Here is a 17522-nt window from a genome sequence, read left to right as displayed (position 1 = left end):
CACATTTAGTCTGAGTGTAAGAGCCTATGGACTATCACCAGCAATTTAAATTGTGACCTACCTCTTACAGGCAGCCAGTGAAGAGCTTTTAATGCTGGAGTTATATGATCATGTATTCTGCTGCCACTGACTATCGTAGCCACAGGGTGCTGTAGCAGTTGAAAGGTCCAAAGGACCACGTGTGGTAACCCAACAAGTAAGCTCTTACAATAATCAATATGAGACAAGTGCAAAAACGACTTGGAGGGCAGCAAAGCCTCCAATGGTTCAATCAATTGAATTTTATAAAATGCAATAAGAAATGTGTAAGGAAGGCCAAGTGATTGCTGGTATGATTAAAAGGCGAGGTGATGAACTACATGCACCTTTGAGCCAGCTGAGCCACCAAGATGCACACCTCATAAAAGGAGCCATGGCTGCCACCTATTCGGCATTAAACAGCTCAAAGCCCATCCCGGAGCTGAAGCCAATCGAATCTTCTATTCTGGCTCAGAAGTGGGTGAAGAAGCTCCCCTCCACCACGCTATAGAGGGCAATGACATGTTCTTCACAGCAGAGGGCGAGGGGGGCGAGGAGGGGGGTAAGAATGCCACCTCCATCCCTCCCATCTCTGTACCCAGCGCTGTGTGGCCCAAGACGATGGGGCACTTAATCGTGTCATGCAAGGAGCAGAAACACACTTGGGGAGGACACGAATAAACCAGGAGGGAGCATCTCGAAGATCAAAGTGAAGGGCCCAAGTACCTTTCAAATCAGAAAGACAAAACAAGTGCCCTTCTCTTTCCATGAACTTCTTTTTCTTTGCTTTTTTATTTTTCCTTTGTGTAAACGAGGTCTCGTTGAATATTTTCAGTCTTTAAATGGACCTGCTGGTCGAGATGGGAATTGGACTGACTGGTGTTCTAAAGCAGTAAGTTAAAGACGTTACTTGCTGGTGAGATCCTGGAACACTTTCCATTCAGAGTGGAGATGCGGCCTAGCATTTTTTTTTTTATCTGAATCTAAATGTGTCCCACGCTGACCTCCATACACTCCATAAACCGAAAACCAGCATCAGTGGGAAATGCTTTTTCTCCTTATGCAAGCGTCTCCCTTTGCTTTGGAAGTTTTCTCTTTTCTTTTTCTTTTTTTTTTTTCTATGAGCATGCACAACTATCAGCATGGCTGATGCAGATGCTTTGGTGTGGGTCTCTGCTGAGGCAGCTTGCAGGCTGGCAAAGAGCTCCTGGCTCTCAGAGAACGAGTCCGATCTCTGGAGGCTAGAGTGGCAGACCTGGAGGAGCTGAGGGAGACAGAGAGGTATATAGATGAGACCTTCAGGGACATAGTAGTCCAGTCCCAACTTCAGACTGGCAGCCCTGGTGCTGCCTTGGAGGAAGAAGGTCTCATAATGGGAGAGCACCAACCAGGTGTAGCAGGAAAGGATCCTGTAGCAAGGACCTGCTCTCTAGGTGATGCATTGTCCTTTCGCACTGAGGATATCTCCCCAAGGCCTACTGCCCAGGAGGGAAGGGTTAGGTCGGCCGTCATAGTCGGTGATTCGATTATTAGGAATGTAGATAGCTGGGTGGCGGGTGGGCGTGAGGATCGCCTGGTAACATGCCTACCTGGTGCGAAGGTGGCGGACCTCACGCGTCACCTAGATAGGATTTTAGACAGTGCTGGGGAGGAGCCGGCTGTCGTGGTACACGTGGGCACCAACGACATAGGAAAATGTGGGAGGGAGGTTCTGGAAGCCAAATTTAGGCTCTTAGGTAGAAAGATTAAATCCAGAACCTCCAGGGTAGCATTCTCTGAAATGCTCCCTGTTCCACGCGCAGGTCACCAGAGGCAGGCAGAGCTCCGGAGTCTCAATGCATGGATGAGACGATGGTGCAAGGAAGAGGGATTCAGTTTTGTTAGGAACTGGGGAACCTTTTGGGGAAGGGGGAGTCTCTTCCGAAGGGATGGGCTCCACCTTAACCAGGGTGGAACCAGACTGCTGGCGCTAACCTTTAAAAAGGAGATAGAGCAGCTTTTAAACTAGAACAAAGGGGAAAGCCGACAGTCGCTCAGCAGCGCATGGTTCAGAGAGATATATCTTTAAAGGATACTAATGATGCATTAGAATTAGGGCATCCCGTCAGTGAGGTTCCAATAATTAGAAAAGTAGTCCAAGTGCCTGTAACTAAAAACTCACCTGAGCTAAAAAATTCTAACTTATCCCTATCAATTAAAAAGCAGAATAAAAATACAAACAAAAAACAAACTTTGAAATGTTTGTATGCTAATGCCAGAAGTCTAAGAAGTAAGATGGGAGAATTAGAATGTATAGCAGTAAATGATGACATAGACTTAATTGGCATCTCAGAGACATGGTGGAAAGAGGATAACCAATGGGACAGTGCTATAACCGGGGTACAAATTATATCGCAATGACAGAGAGGAGCAGTCGGGAGGAGGTGTGGCGCTTTATGTCCGGGATGGCATAGAGTCCAACAGGATAAACATCCTGCATGAGACTAAATACAAAATTGAATCTTTATGGGTAGAAATCCCTTGTGTATCAGGGAAGACTACAGTGATAGGGGTATACTACTGTCCACCTGGTCAAGATGGTGAGATGGACAGTGAAATGCTAAGATAAATTAGGGAAGCTAACCAAATTGGTAGTGCAGTAATAATGGGAGACTTCAATTACCCCAATATACACTGGGTAAATGTATCATCGGGTCATGCTAGAGAGATAACGTTCCTGGATGGAATAAATGATAGCTTTATGGAGCAATTGGTTCAGGAACCGACGAGAGAGGGAGCAATTTTAGATCTAATTCTCAGTGGAGCACAGGACTTGGTGAGAGAGGTACGGTGGTGGGGGCCGCTTGGCAATAGTGATCATATTATGATCAAATTTGATTTAATGACTGGAAAAGGAACAGTGTGCAAATCCAAGGCTCTCGTGCTAAACTTTCAAAAGGGAAACTTTGATAAAATGAGAAAAATTGTTAGAAAAAAACTGAAAGGAGCAGCTACAAAAGTAAAAAATGTCCAAGAGGCGTGGTCATTGTTAAAAAATACCATTCTAGAAGCACAGTCCAGATGTATTCCACACATTAAGAAAGGTGGAAAGAAGGCAAAACGATTACCGGCATGGTTAAAAGGGGAGGTGAAAGAAGCTATTTTAGCCAAAAGATCTTCATTCAAAAATTGGAAGAAGGATCCAACAGAAGAAAATAGGATACAGCATAAACATTGGCAAGTTAAATGTAAGACATTGATAAGACAGGCTAAGAGAGAATTTGAAAGAAGTTGGCTGTAGAGGCAAAAACTCACAGTAAAAACTTTTTTAAATATATCCGAAGCAGAAAGCCTGTGAGGGAGTCAGTTGGACCGTTAGATGATACAGGGGTTAAAGGGGCACTTAGAGAAGATAAGGCCATCGCGGAAAGATTAAATGATTTCTTTGCTTCGGTGTTTACTGAAGAGGATGTTGGGGAGGTACCCGTAATGGAGAAGGTTTTCATGGGTAATGATTCAGATGGACTGAATCAAATCACGGTGAACCTAGAAGATGTGGTAGGCCTGATTGACAAACTGAAGAGTAGTAAATCACCTGGACCGGATGGTATACACCCCAGAGTTCTGAAGGAACTAAAAAATGAAATTTCAGACCTATTAGTAAAAATTTGTAACTTATCATTAAAATCATCCATTGTACCTGAAGACTGGAGGATAGCAAATGTAACCCCAATATTTAAAAAGGGCTCTAGGGGCGATCCGGGAAACTACAGACCGGTTAGCCTGACTTCAGTGCCAGGAAAAATAGTGGAAAGTGTTCTAAACATCAAAATCACAGAACATATAGAAAGACATGGTTTAATGGAACAAAGTCAGCATGGCTTTACCCAGGGCAAGTCTTGCCTCACAAATCTGCTTCACTTTTTTGAAGGAGTTAATAAACATGTGGATAAAGGTGAACCGGTAGATATAGTATACTTGGATTTTCAGAAGGCGTTTGACAAAGTTCCTCATGAGAGGCTTCTAGGAAAAGTAAAAAGTCATGGGATAGGTGGCGATGTCCTTTCGTGGATTGCAAACTGGCTAAAAGACAGGAAACAGAGAGTAGGATTAAATGGGGCAATTTTCTCAGTGGAAGGGAGTGGACAGTGGAGTGCCTCAGGGATCTGTATTGGGACCCTTACTGTTCAATATATTTATAAATGATCTGGAAAGAAATACGACGAGTGAGATAATCAAATTTGCAGATGACACAAAATTGTTCAGAGTAGTTAAATCACAAGCAGATTGTGATAAATTGCAGGAAGACCTTGTGAGACTGGAAAATTGGGCATCCAAATGGCAGATGAAATTTAATGTGGATAAGTGCAAGGTGATGCATATAGGGAAAAATAACCCATGCTATAATTACATGATGTTGGGTTCCATATTAGGTGCTACAACCCAAGAAAGAGATCTAGGTGTCATAGTGGATAACACATTGAAATCGTCGGTTCAGTGTGCTGCGGCAGTCAAAAAAGCAAACAGAATGTTGGGATTTATTAGAAAAGGAATGATGAATAAAACGGAAAATGTCATAATGCTTCTGTATCGCTCCATGGTGAGACCGCACCTTGAATACTGTGTACAATTCTGGTCGCCGCATCTCAAAAAAGATATAATTGTGATGGAGAAGGTACAGAGAAGGGCTACCAAAATGATAAGGGGAATGGAACAACTCCCCTATGAGGAAAGACTAAAGAGGTTAGGACTTTTCAGCTTGGAGAAGAGACGACTGAAGGGGGATATGATAGAGGTGTTTAAAATCATGAGAGGTCTAGAACGGGTAGATGTTAATCGGTTATTTACTCTTTCGGATAGTAGAAAGACTAGGGGACACTCCATGAAGTTAGCATGGGGCACATTTAAAACTAATCGGAGAAAGTTCTTTTTTACTCAACGCACAATTAAACTCTGGAATTTGTTGCCAGAGAATGTGGTTCGTGCAGTTAGTATAGCTGTGTTTAAAAAAGGATTGGATAAGTTCTTGGAGGAGAAGTCCATTACCTGCTATTAAGTTCACTTAGAGAATAGCCACTGCCATTAGCAATGGTTACATGGAATAGACTTAGTTTTTGGGTACTTGCCAGGTTCTTATGGCCTGGATTGGCCACTGTTGGAAACAGGATGCTGGGCTTGATGGACCCTTGGTCTGACCCAGTATGGCATTTTCTTATCTTCTTAAAGAGAGAGGCAGACTGCCATAACCGCCCCAGAAGCACAGCATGGAGCCTGGAATGTAACCACTCCCTAGCACATGGTTCAGCAGATGTATGGAGGGTCAATGGCGCATAGTGATAGGCACAAATCTCTCCTCTGCCAGGCAGGGCTTTGGGTCATGTGGCAATGCAGTGTAAATGTGTCCCATAGGTAACTCAGGCTTTACTCTTTGTCTGTTGTCTAGTGAGCCTGTTCTCAGGTTGATTGGGTCCATGACAGTGACTGTTCACTTGTCTCCTGCACAGAAGGAGGAATTGTGAGCCACCTGGCACAACTTGTGGTCAAGCCTAGGGACGGAGGGCTTCTCATACAAACATGGGAAGGCTGGGGGATGGTTATTGTTAAACGTAAGTTAGATAAAATGAATGGACCATAGGTGTGCACACAATACATTTTCATATCTGTAATTGCATTGTAACTCGCTGTTTGGTCAAATTTGGTGTGCTTGGCACAGTGTAGGCAAAAGTCATACTTTGTTTGCTGGGCTGCAGAAGGTCCCAGTATTTATTGACCTTACTGGGAGGAGGAACAGGAAAATTGCAGCACATCCTTGTCTGTTGGTTCTGTAGCACTTATCTGGGCTAGGGGTCTTTGATGGGCAGTAGTGAGTGTTGCTCAGAGCGAACTGCAGTAATAGAACAGTGAGGGGACAGCAGGTTTCCCCATGCCTTGCTGCATGTGTTTTATTTGGTAACTTCCCAAAGGTGACACATGTGATTGCTTCTGCTGGATTCGATAAGGGGGTTCCTTACTGCAGAGGTTCTGAGAGCATTCTAGTCTGAACCCACTTAGAGACTCCAACACCATCTCAGGACCCTGCAGAAAATAAACTTAAAAATACAAATAAAGATGAGTTTTTCTCAGTTTTCATGCTCTAAATGTGATGCCATAGCGTTAAATTCTTGGTGTCCAGCTCTCTACTTGGATTTTATTTTCGGTTGTGGGGTACTTTATCTTATGATTTGCTTGCAAGTCCAAGTGCCACACCATGAGAGCAGCAGCGATGGAGGCTCCTATCCAGACCCAATGGTGATTAAGCGGCAGTGGTGGTCTTGCTGAAGGAGCTCTTTCCAGCTCACAGACCCAGTGTCTGTGAGATGTTATCCCATGTCCCCATTTAAAGGGCGCACTTCCCTAACAGTGTTCTTCACTGTGCCCTGAATAAGGATGCAAGTGATGCTATTTGTATGATTGCAACTCTAGGGCCAGGTACAGTCAGTAGGTAAGGGTAACAACATGAACAGTGTTAGAGTCTTTTTTGAAATAACTGCATGTAAGTTCAAAACAGACTTTTTTCGGAAAGAATTTATAAGAAAAGTTAAAATAAGCAGTATAATGCACTAATCAGAGCTGCCTTTCTAACTGCATTATTACAGATCACTGACTCCCATCTTGGGGATAAATTGGGTCCTAGTATTGATCACTGACTTTTAAAAGGCACCTTTTGCTTGCAACTTTTATAGGAAAAAGTGAAATGCTTAGCGAAATCACCAGGTGTACAGGAAGGGGAGCAAGGTCTGTACATAGGAAGGATATACCCTGCAACGATGGGATCATTTCTGTTCCTCCATTCCGAACAAAACTGCCAAGGACAAAGGGGAAAAAACGCTCTCACGAAGCGCCTGTTGATAAAGAGCATAGAACTGTATTTCAGTCTTTGCTCCTGGGGCGGGGATTTGGATCATGGGGCCTTATCTTGCTTGAACCCTTAATGCCCTAAGTCTAAAACCTTCCAGTGCTCCACGCTCCCTGTGCCTGACTTTCCCAGGTCTGCTTTCATCCTCATTTTTTTTTTTCATTCTACTGCTATAGAAGCTTTGTTTAAACTCAGGACCTTCTTGAAAAGAAAATAACGTAATGGCAGTTTTTTATTTCTATTGGGGAGGTTGACTTGATTCTGGCAAACATGGTTGAGAAGGAGGGGACAAAATTGCCCAAACTTAAGGAAAGAATAATTGTGTTGGTGAATATGTGAAATGATGGGGAAGCTACGAGGGCTTTTTACGTGTATTGTGTGTGTGCGTGTGTACATTGTGCTCTGGATTTACCTCAGTGGAAATACAAAGGTGCAGAGGGTTTAAAGTAGCAGTGATAGAACAGAAGAAAAAAAAAACCTAGATAATACAATTGTTAGTTCACCTAAAGTCAAGATCCATCATGTTCACTCTGAACTTTACCAAATCTCTGCTGAAATATTAGTTTCCGAAAGCTTCTTCTGCATAGCCACGTTCACACGTCTGACTCTGAAACCATCAGCCTGCTGCTCCTAATCACTGTCTGAGGCTGACCACACACATAGGGCCAGATTTTAAGAGTTACGCATGGGCATAGATTTGTGCACGCAACCCGGCACGCACAATGGCTTTCCCCATTCCCTCCACCTCCCCACCTTCCCCTCCCTTCCCCTACCTAACCCGCCCCCCCAGCCCTACCTAACCCCCCCCCTCACCTTGTTAAAGAAGTTATGCCTGCCTCTGGGCAAGCGTAGGTTGCGCGCGCTGCTGAGTGCCAGCGCATGATCCCCTGGCCTAGAGGACCTACGGAGGCCTCTGGTCATGCCCCCGCCCCGGACCGCCCATGCCACACGCCTTTTTTCAAGCCCCGGGACATACGCGTGTCCTGGGGCTTGCATGCATCGCCAGGCCTATGCAAAATAGGCCTGGTGCGCATAACACCCTGCGCGCGTAAATCCAGCTGGATTTACACATGCAGGGCTTTTAAAATCTGGTTCATAGTGTGAACAGATGAAGAGTGGGCTTGGGAAAGGATATTAAAAAAAAAAAAGATAGGATGTGGTCAGGAGAGGTACAGGCCATGTCCTTAGGATGAGATGATTTACCTGGCTCCACATCATCAGGAATAGACTGACCCATTTCTGGTTTTACCTGCACTGCAATAGGCCAAAACCAGGATGAGGATCAACTATCCTGAAAAAAAAATAATAAACACAGTTGACAATCATATTAGGACTAAGATCAAATGAAGAGTATTATCACTAAGAAAGAAACAAGATGATGATATTTTGGAGAATCGAGCTAGTACTGCTACTTTAAATTCACTTTCAAAGCTACCACATTTAGATCCAGCAGGTTTTTTTAATTTAAAATTTGCTAAATTGAATTAAAGATTGAATAAAAAAAAAGTGAGGTGAAAGAGACTATTTTAGCCAAAAGATCTTCCTTAAAAAAATTGGAAGAAGGATCCATCTGATGAAAACAGGAAAAAGGTCTTTAAAATCATGAGAGATTTTGAACGAGTAGATGTGACTTGGTTATTTACACTTTCGAATAATAGAAGGACTAGGGGGCATTCCATGAAGTTAGCAAGTAGCACATTTAAGACTAATTGGAGAAAATTAATTTTCACTCAACGCACAGTAGAGCTCTGGAATTTGTTGCCAGAGGATGTGGTTGGTGCAGTTAGTGTAGCTGGGTTCAAAAAAGGTTTAGATAAGTTCTTGGAGGAGAAGTCAATTAACGGCTATTAATCAAGTTTACTTAGGGGTAGATTTTTAAAAAAAGCGCGATCGCGTACTTTTGTTGGCGCACCAGGCTCAAACAAAAGTACGCTGGATTTTATAAGATACGCGCGTAGCCGCACATATCTTATAAAATCCTGAATCAGCGCGCGCAAGGCTGCCGATTTTGGGCAGCCGGCGTGCGCCGAGCCGCGCAGCCTGCCTCCGTTCCCTCCGAGGCCGCTCCGAAATCGGAGCGGCCTCGGAGGGAACTTTCTTTCGCCCTCCCCTCACCTTCCCCTCCCTTCCCCTACCTAACCCTCCCCCCCCCGGCCCTATCTAAACCCCCCCACACCTTTATCCATGGATTTACGCCTCCCAGAGGGAGACGTAAATCCACGCGCGCCAGCAGGTTGCTGGCGCGCCGAGACCCGACCCGGGGGCTGGTCCGGAGGGCGCGGCCACGCCCCCGGAACACCCTGGGCCTAAACCACGCCCCCGGGCCCACCCCCGAAACACCACAGCCCGCCCCCAAAACGACGCGTTGTTCGGCCCCACCCCCCGACACGCCCCCTAAAAAAAACCCCGGGACTTACGCATGTCCCGGGGCTCTGCGCGCACTGGCGGCCTATGCAAAATAGGCGCGCCGGCACACGAAGGCCCTGCTTGCGTAAATCCGGGTGGATTTACGCGAGCAGGGCTTTTAAAATCCGCCCCTTAGGGAATAGCCACTGCTATTAATTGCATCAGTAACATGGGATCTTCTTAGTGTTTGGGTAATTGCCAGGTTCTTGTGGCCTTGTTTTGTCCTCTGTTTGGAAACAGGATGCTGGAGTTGATGGACCCTTGGTCTGACCCAGCATGGCAATTTCTTATGTTATGTTCTTATGTTCTTAAGTATAGCATTGGTAAGTAAAATGTAAAACATTGATAAGGAAGGCTAAAAGAACAGTTGAAAAGAAGTTGGCTGTAGAAGCAGAAACTCATAATAAAAACTTTTTAAAATATATATGAAGCAGGAAGACTATGAGGGAATCAGTTGGACTGGTAGATGATTGTGGGGTTAAAGACTAAACTAATTTTTTGCTTTGGTGTTTACTGAGTAGGATGTTGGAGAGATACCCATTCTGGAGACAGTTTTCAAGTGTGACGAGTCAGATGAACTGACCCAAATCATGGTGAACATGGAAGATGTAGTAGACCAGATTGACAAACTGAAGAGTAGCAAATCACCTGGACCAGATGGTACATATCCCAGGGTTCTGAATGAACTAAAAATGAAATTTCAGACTTATTACAAGAAATTTGTTAACTATCAGTAAATCATTCTTTATACCTGAAGACTGGAATGTGGCCAATGTAACCCCAATATTTAAAAAGGACTCCATAGGTGATCTGGGAACTAAAGACCAGTGAGCCTGACTTCAGTGCCAGGAAAAGTCATGTAACTATCATAGAGAATAAATTACAGAAAATATAGATAGACATGATTTAATGGGACATAGCCAGCATGGATTTACCCAAGGATAGTCTTGTATCACAAATCTGCTACATTTTTTTTTGAAGCGGTCCAATAAGCATGTGGATAAAGGGATACTGAAAGATGTGGTGTATTTGGATTTTGAGATGGCATTTGACAAAGTCCCTCATGAGAGCTTCTAGAAAACTAAAAAGTTATGGGAGAGGAGGAGATGTCCTTTTTTGGATTTCAATTGGTTAAAGGACAGGAAACAGAGAATAGGATTAAATGGTCAGTTTTCACAGTGGAAAAAGGTAAACAGTGGAGTGCCTCAGGGATCTGTACTTGAATCAGTGCTTTTTAATATATTTATAAATGACATAGAAAGAGGTACAATCAGTGAGGTGATCAAATTAGCAGATGACAGAAAATTATTCAGAGTAGTTAAATCACAAGTGGAATGTGATAAATTGCAGGAGGACCTTGTGAGACTGGAAGATTGGGTATCCATATGGTAGCTGAAATTTAATGTGGATAAGTGCAAGGTGATGCAAATAAGGAAAAATAACCCATTCTGTAGCTGAACGATGTTAGGCTCCATTTTAGAAATTGCCACCCAGGAAAAAGATCTGGGCATCATAGTTGATATTTCATTGACATTGTTGGCTCAGTGTATTGTGGCAGTCAAAAAAGCAAACAGAATGTTAGAAATTATTAGGAAGGGAATGGCGAATAAAATGGAGGATATCATAATGCCTCTGATTCGCTCAATACCTTTAGACCGCATCTTGAATACTGTGTGCAATTCTGGTCACTGCATCTCAAAAAAGATATAGTTTCACTGGAGAAAGTACAGAGAAGCGAGCTGAAAATTATAAAAGGGAATGGAACAGGGGGAAGGAGAGTGGAGAGAGACCCCGAGGAGGTCTGCAACTACGGGCACCTGAATTCCAGCTGACGGAGGGTGAGGTCTCGTCCAGGCCCGACAGGAGCTGCCACTGACGTCATCTGAAGGGGATGGTAGGCTTTAAAACCGCCCCTTCCTGCAACCAAATTCGGGGAAGGAGAGTGGAGAGAGACCCCGAGGAGGTTCTGCAACTACGGCACCTGAATTCCAGCTGACGGAGGGTGAGGTCTCGTCCAGGCTCGACAGGAGCCGCCGCTGACATCATCTGAAGGGGACGGTAGGCTTTAAAACCGCCCCTTCCTGCAACCAAATTCGGGGAAGGGAGTGGAGAGAGACCCCGAGGAGGTCTGCAACTACGGCACCTGAATTCCAGCTGACGGAGGGTGAGGTCTCGTCCAGGCCCGACAGGAGCCACCGCTGACGTCATCTGAAGGGGACAGTAGGCTTTAAAACCGCCTTTTCCTGCGGCGCGCAGCTGCCGCCGGCGCGCTGCCGAAGCCGCACGTAGCTTTGTTTTTACATCAGGCTTGCAGAATTGTTCCTCCGTTAATTGGACTTTTGTGAGTAACAAGTTTCTTTAATTATTAAATCTCTCCTCCGCTCTCTGAATACCCCGTTAAGTAATTCCTATACATTAGTTAATAGTTCTAGAGATATTTGAAGTGGAACTCCCTTGAGTGGATTACTTGACTTTGCAATACCTATGCCTTATTCTAAAAGGAAGGCGAGGATCAGGGAACTAGCTTTGTACCCCGGCCTCAGATATCCTACAACCTAAAATGAGGGGTTCATGCTTCCGGCAGTGGTTACTTTAGCCCCGTGGCAGTCCTTGGCCTTCGATCCAGAGGAGCGGCTAGATCAATCGCCGGACACACAAATCACCCTAAGTCCCGGAGCTCCGTCTACCCCCCCCCCCCCCTTTTTCCCTCAGAAGTATTGTTCCCGGAATCCGGTGCAGAGGGGTTCACGGAGGGCTTAATACAGGGGGATGGAAAATTGACTCCCCTTGTAGCTAAAGCCTCTACTCCTAGAGAGAAAAAAGAAACATCGGGGGAATTGGGAAGTGCTACTGAAAACCAAAGATCTGAGTTAAATTTACTACGCCCTGCTATTCCTAAGCCTACTGAAATCACAATGGACTCTATATGGACTGCAATAATGGTTTTAGAAAAATCGGTATCCTCACTAGTAGATGTTACTTCTAGCTTGGTGGGAAAATCTTTGCCTATGGAATCTAATATTACTTTAAATATGAAAAATATAGCTGAATTAGATCAGAAGGTTACTACATTGCAGAAAAATCAAGTACAACTGATTAAGTCCGATATGATACAACAAAGAAAATTGGAAAATATAGAAAATTCCATTAGATATTTAAATCTTCATATTCTCAATTTTCCATTACTAGAAAAGGTATCTCCCTTAGAAATGTTTAAAAAGTATTTATTGGAAGTATTAAAAATTCCTAAAGAGTTGATGCCTACATTAGCTAAAGTATATATAATTAAGACGCTTTTGACAACATCCAAGGATGGTTCACCAGAACCAGAGCTAGACTTAACACAATTCCTAGAAACATCTATGGAAGTAAAGATCAATCAGAGAGGAACCTTGTTTATACAATGTGTATTTGCTCAAGATAGAGAAATGATATTAAAAGCCTTCTTCCGCAATAGGAAATTACCTTTTTTTGGTCAGTCCATATGGGTCTTTCCAGATATTACTCGCTCCACTCAGGAACGAAGGAAAAAGTTTCTTACTATGCGAGATGAAGTAGTAGGTATGGGAGCGAAGTTTAGTCTTAGGTTCCCATGCCAATGTGTAGTGAATAGACAGGGTGTTAAAAATGTATACTTTGAACCTGAGTTACTGCGAAATTATCTAGACTCTAGACCCTTGTGAATTCAAGTTAGGAACTGTCTTGATTACGGTATAATTAAGTGATATGTAACACTAATATCTCTAGCACTATTATTTCTTCTCATAACAATTTATTTTTCTTGAACACTCAGGATAGGAATTGCTTTTCGTTTCATTAATATTACATAGTAAATCTGCAGCCTAGCTGTTTTATTTAGTAAAAGGATTATTCCCATTGCCAAGAAATTGGTATAATGTGATTTCAAAGGAACTGTAAAATTTACTTGTATCTTTCCTGAAATATACCTGTATTGTTGGTAAAATTCTATAAATAAAAAATTTAAAAAAAAAAAGGGAATGGAACAGCTCTCCTAAGAGGAAAGACTAAAGAGGTTAGGGCTGTTCAGCTTGGAGAAGAGACGGCTGAGGGGGGATATGAGAGAGTTTAAAATCATGAAAGGACTTGAATGGGTAAATGTGAAACAGATATATATTCTTTTGGATAATACAAGGACTGGGGGGTATTCCATGAAGTTAGCAAGTAGCACATTTATAACAAATCAGAGAAAATTCTTTTTCACTCAGTTAAGCTCTGGAATTCATTGCAGAGAATGTGGTTAAGGCATCTAGTATCTGGGTTTAAAAAAGGCTTGGGTATGTTCCTGGAGTTTAAGTTCAAACTGTTATTAATCAATAGGGAATAGCCACAGCTTATTGCTGGCTTTTATAGCATAGGATCTATTTCATTTTTGGGTACTTGCCAGGTACATGTCACTTGGATTGGCCACTGTTGGAGACTGGATGCTGGGCTTGATCAACTCTTGGTCTGAACCAGTATGGCATATCTTATGACAGGGGTGGGAGAGTTAGGGGATGGGAAGGGAGGTTAGGTTAGGGGGTTAGGAAGTTCCCTCCCAGGCCACTCTGAAATCAGAGTGGCCTGGGAGGGAACGGGTGAAGGTTGTGGGCATCAGCGTGTGCAGGGTGCACAATTGTGCACCCCCTTGCACGCGCCTACCTCCGATTTTATAACATGCACACATGGACGCCCGCATGTAGCTTTTTAAAATTTACTCCTGAGGGAACACCATGACTAAGTTAACGTGTCATCACCTCCCCTAAATCTCCTGAAACAGGGAAACATAAATGAATATCATCCAGGTAAATTATAAAGATTAGTCCCAAATGTTCCGAAACCTGATAAAGTAGCTGTATCTAAATATTAAATGATATGGAAGATCGTGCTGAACCTCAGGGTCCACCAGTTTTCAAACCATATCACTCATTTGCATCACTGCCTGATCTAACCTGCACCTGTCACTCTGAAAGAAAGAGTAAAACCACATCAGAACTGTACCCTTAATACCCAGATCTGGTAATCTACTGAGCAAGTAGGGATGACTTACAGTATCAAATGCAAATTATATATCCTGAAGGATGAATATAGTCTATCCAAACCGATCTATCTCCCTTAACAGATCATGCAAAGACAGAAGTAATGTCTCGAGGGCTGGCTTAGACAGCTATTGCTCAAAAATTCAACCAGCTCAATCACCTTCCCTAGGGAGCAAAGGCTGGAAATTGGCCTATAACTTGACAGTCTATCTGATAGAAGATTCCCTTTTCTTAATATAGGGTGCACAGCAGCAAGCTTAAAAATAGAATGCATTTCAATAAAGAAAGATTAACAATCCTCCATATTGCCTGAGTAAAAATATCTTTCAAGCTACAAATATCCAGTCATCAAGAGGAGAGCACACAGTTTTAACTTTCTGCATATTACTAATCACTTCTACTCATGATACATTTGGAAACTCTACCCACATCCCAGAAGAATCATCCCTCTAAGTGAAAAAAGCCAGTTGATTTTGAGCAATACTACGCCCAGTAAGCTGTAGCACTTTGCCCTCACAGATGTCCAAAGAACTGTCACAAGTAAAATATTCTTTGTTATGCCTATTTCAGGGCACTAATAATGCTATTTACTATGGCAAAAAGTGCCAGTGGATGATCAAAGACTACCTTAATTTTATTATGAAAAATGTACATCTCTGAAACCTAAATGCAGATTGATAACCCAGCCTACATTGATGGTACTCAGGTCTGGCTGTCTCAGGTGGATGTTTGTGCCACTGCCATTCAGCACTAGTGAAGAACAGCCACTTTTTTTTCTCCAAAGATTCAAACTGAACCAGGGCACCCATGGATTAGTGCTAACTTCTGAATTACTTCTTAAGGGGCTACCCTCTCTATAACATCTCTCACTGTTTATCAAAAAAAAATTAGCCTACAATTGTCACAGATCCCATGGACACATTTGGCTCTAATACAGCAGCTTTTAAAATTAGCCTCAGCTGTGCTTCCCAGTTATTAGCACAGATCTCTGTAACTAACTGCTAACTTCACCTTAATTAGTTCTCTGTCAAAGCTCTCCAAAATACAATTCCCAGGAGCCCTGTGCTTCTTGTTCCATCTGGATTTCTAGTACTCTAGCCACCTCTAGTTTATTTTTCCTTTCCCCTTGAAGCAGTGTTCTCCCTGGTTCTTATTTCAGAGATCCCTCTCCCTTCTGGCATCTCTAACTGTCCTGTCTCTCCAGGCTGCATTAGCATGAGTGAAGCCTCTCTTCACAGTCTGTCAATAAATTCTATAAACTTGGTGAATGTAGGCAAAGGTCTGTTGAAACAATGATATTCCTTATTTTCTGTCCAGGCTTGAATGCGTCCCCTGAAAATGACCAAATGATCTTCCTTATCTGAAAGGCCAGAGGAAAGTATGGAAGAATACAGGTTACAGTTTTTTTTCAATGTTATGTGTGGGCTTATGCTGCAACAAGGACCCACAATCAGAGTACAATGCCCTCTTGAATGCCCTGCACATTCAATGATAAGATAACCCTTCTCTAAGTATCTTATATCCTTTGTTCGTGCCTGCATCCTATATTCTACTGAGGAGGAACATGTTTGCTGAAGGCAGAAAAATTGACTGACAGGAAGATTGCACTTAAGTGTTCTGGGATGACAACTGGTGAACTACAAGAGATTATTTGTGATCAGTTGGCTTATGAAATAACATAGTTGTAAACCCAGGAGAATTCCAAGTAATGAGAATGTCCAGAAATGATACTGTATTTCTATCAAATTGTAGAGCAAACCAAAAGTTTGAATCACAATGATTGAGCCAGTGATGAAACTCCAATAAGCCCTATTTTGCCCTGGACCAAATAATAGCACATCATCGATGTATCACTTCCATAACAATATAATGTAGACTGTCACCTGAGGCATAAAGTCATTTTTTCTTCAAATCTGCTAACATAAAAATATATTCCATTATTTACTTATTTAAAAATACTTAGTGTCCACTTAAAGTAGGCCAGTCAACTAAACAGATAACTACAAATTAAATGTCATCATAAAACTCATCAATAAAAGTTACATTAAAATAAAAAAAAAGTGTTGATTAAATAGACATTTAAGGCAGGATGAACTTCATACAGTAATTTCTATACTACCTAACATCAAAAGCTTCCAAATACATTATTTTCCTAAGTTGTTTTCAAAACATTGGGTGCTCTTTGGGTACAAATATGGCATCCATTGCAATGCCTTTGATTTGGGGATAAAAAGTCTTATCAAAATAGAAACAATTGTTAAACATAATGATATGAGCAAGTCTATATGCACATTCAACAGGTATTAACAGGAAAAATATCTCCCAGACTTTCTTAAATGATTTCCATTGCTGATCCCTGAGGAACATCAGTAAAAAGAGCCTTCATATCAATTATGGTTATCAAAATTGAAGGCTGCTCAAACATTAGCCATTCCAAAATATTGATTATATGAAGGGAACTTCGAACATAAGGAGTGCTTCAAAATAGTGGGTTTTGGCAATTTATCATGGAAAAGTGATATGGGTTTTAAAAGTGATGACCAGAAGGCTCTGTCTATAAGAGCGTATATATATTTCCTTACAGCTACTGTAATTTTATTTATTTATTCTTCTCAAGCAGAGAACCAATCATAGTCTGGATCTTAAAAGTGGTATAATTATCAAGCATCATGTAATATGGTGACTTAGAAATACTATAGCATGACTCATGCACATATAGATCATCTTTTAGGGGAATTTCATTTACTGTTGGCCTCAGTGTATCATGTGCCTTTGTGAATGGAAGGCTTTCCCTATTTAATAAATGCCTAGAAGAATCAAATGATTTATTCCACTCAATGAGAAGGTAGTGGTTGAATTTAACTTTTACTAGTTGAGAAGACATCAGATGACAAATACACAGTGATATAAAAGTGTCCTCCAGTTTTAAACATGGGATCTCTTAATGTGCTCAGGAAGGAAATGGAACTTGATGTTTTTTCACAAAAGAAAAGATTAAAACCACTGGATAAAATTTTTTGATCCCCTAAGGCAGGGGCTGCCAAATGCATGCAGCTATGTAAGGATATTGAGATAAGAATCATATGGGCATTAACATTTTGAGATGGGAACCCCAGTAATGGTGATATAGAAGCATTCCAAGAAGGTTTTGTGAACCATATGGATCACTTAAGTATTGAGATTGTTGG

This window comes from Rhinatrema bivittatum, chromosome 1 (assembly GCF_901001135.1).
Source record: "Rhinatrema bivittatum chromosome 1, aRhiBiv1.1, whole genome shotgun sequence".
Classification (NCBI taxonomy): Eukaryota; Metazoa; Chordata; class Amphibia; order Gymnophiona; family Rhinatrematidae; genus Rhinatrema; species Rhinatrema bivittatum.
Note: the sequence above shows the minus strand (reverse complement) of the source record.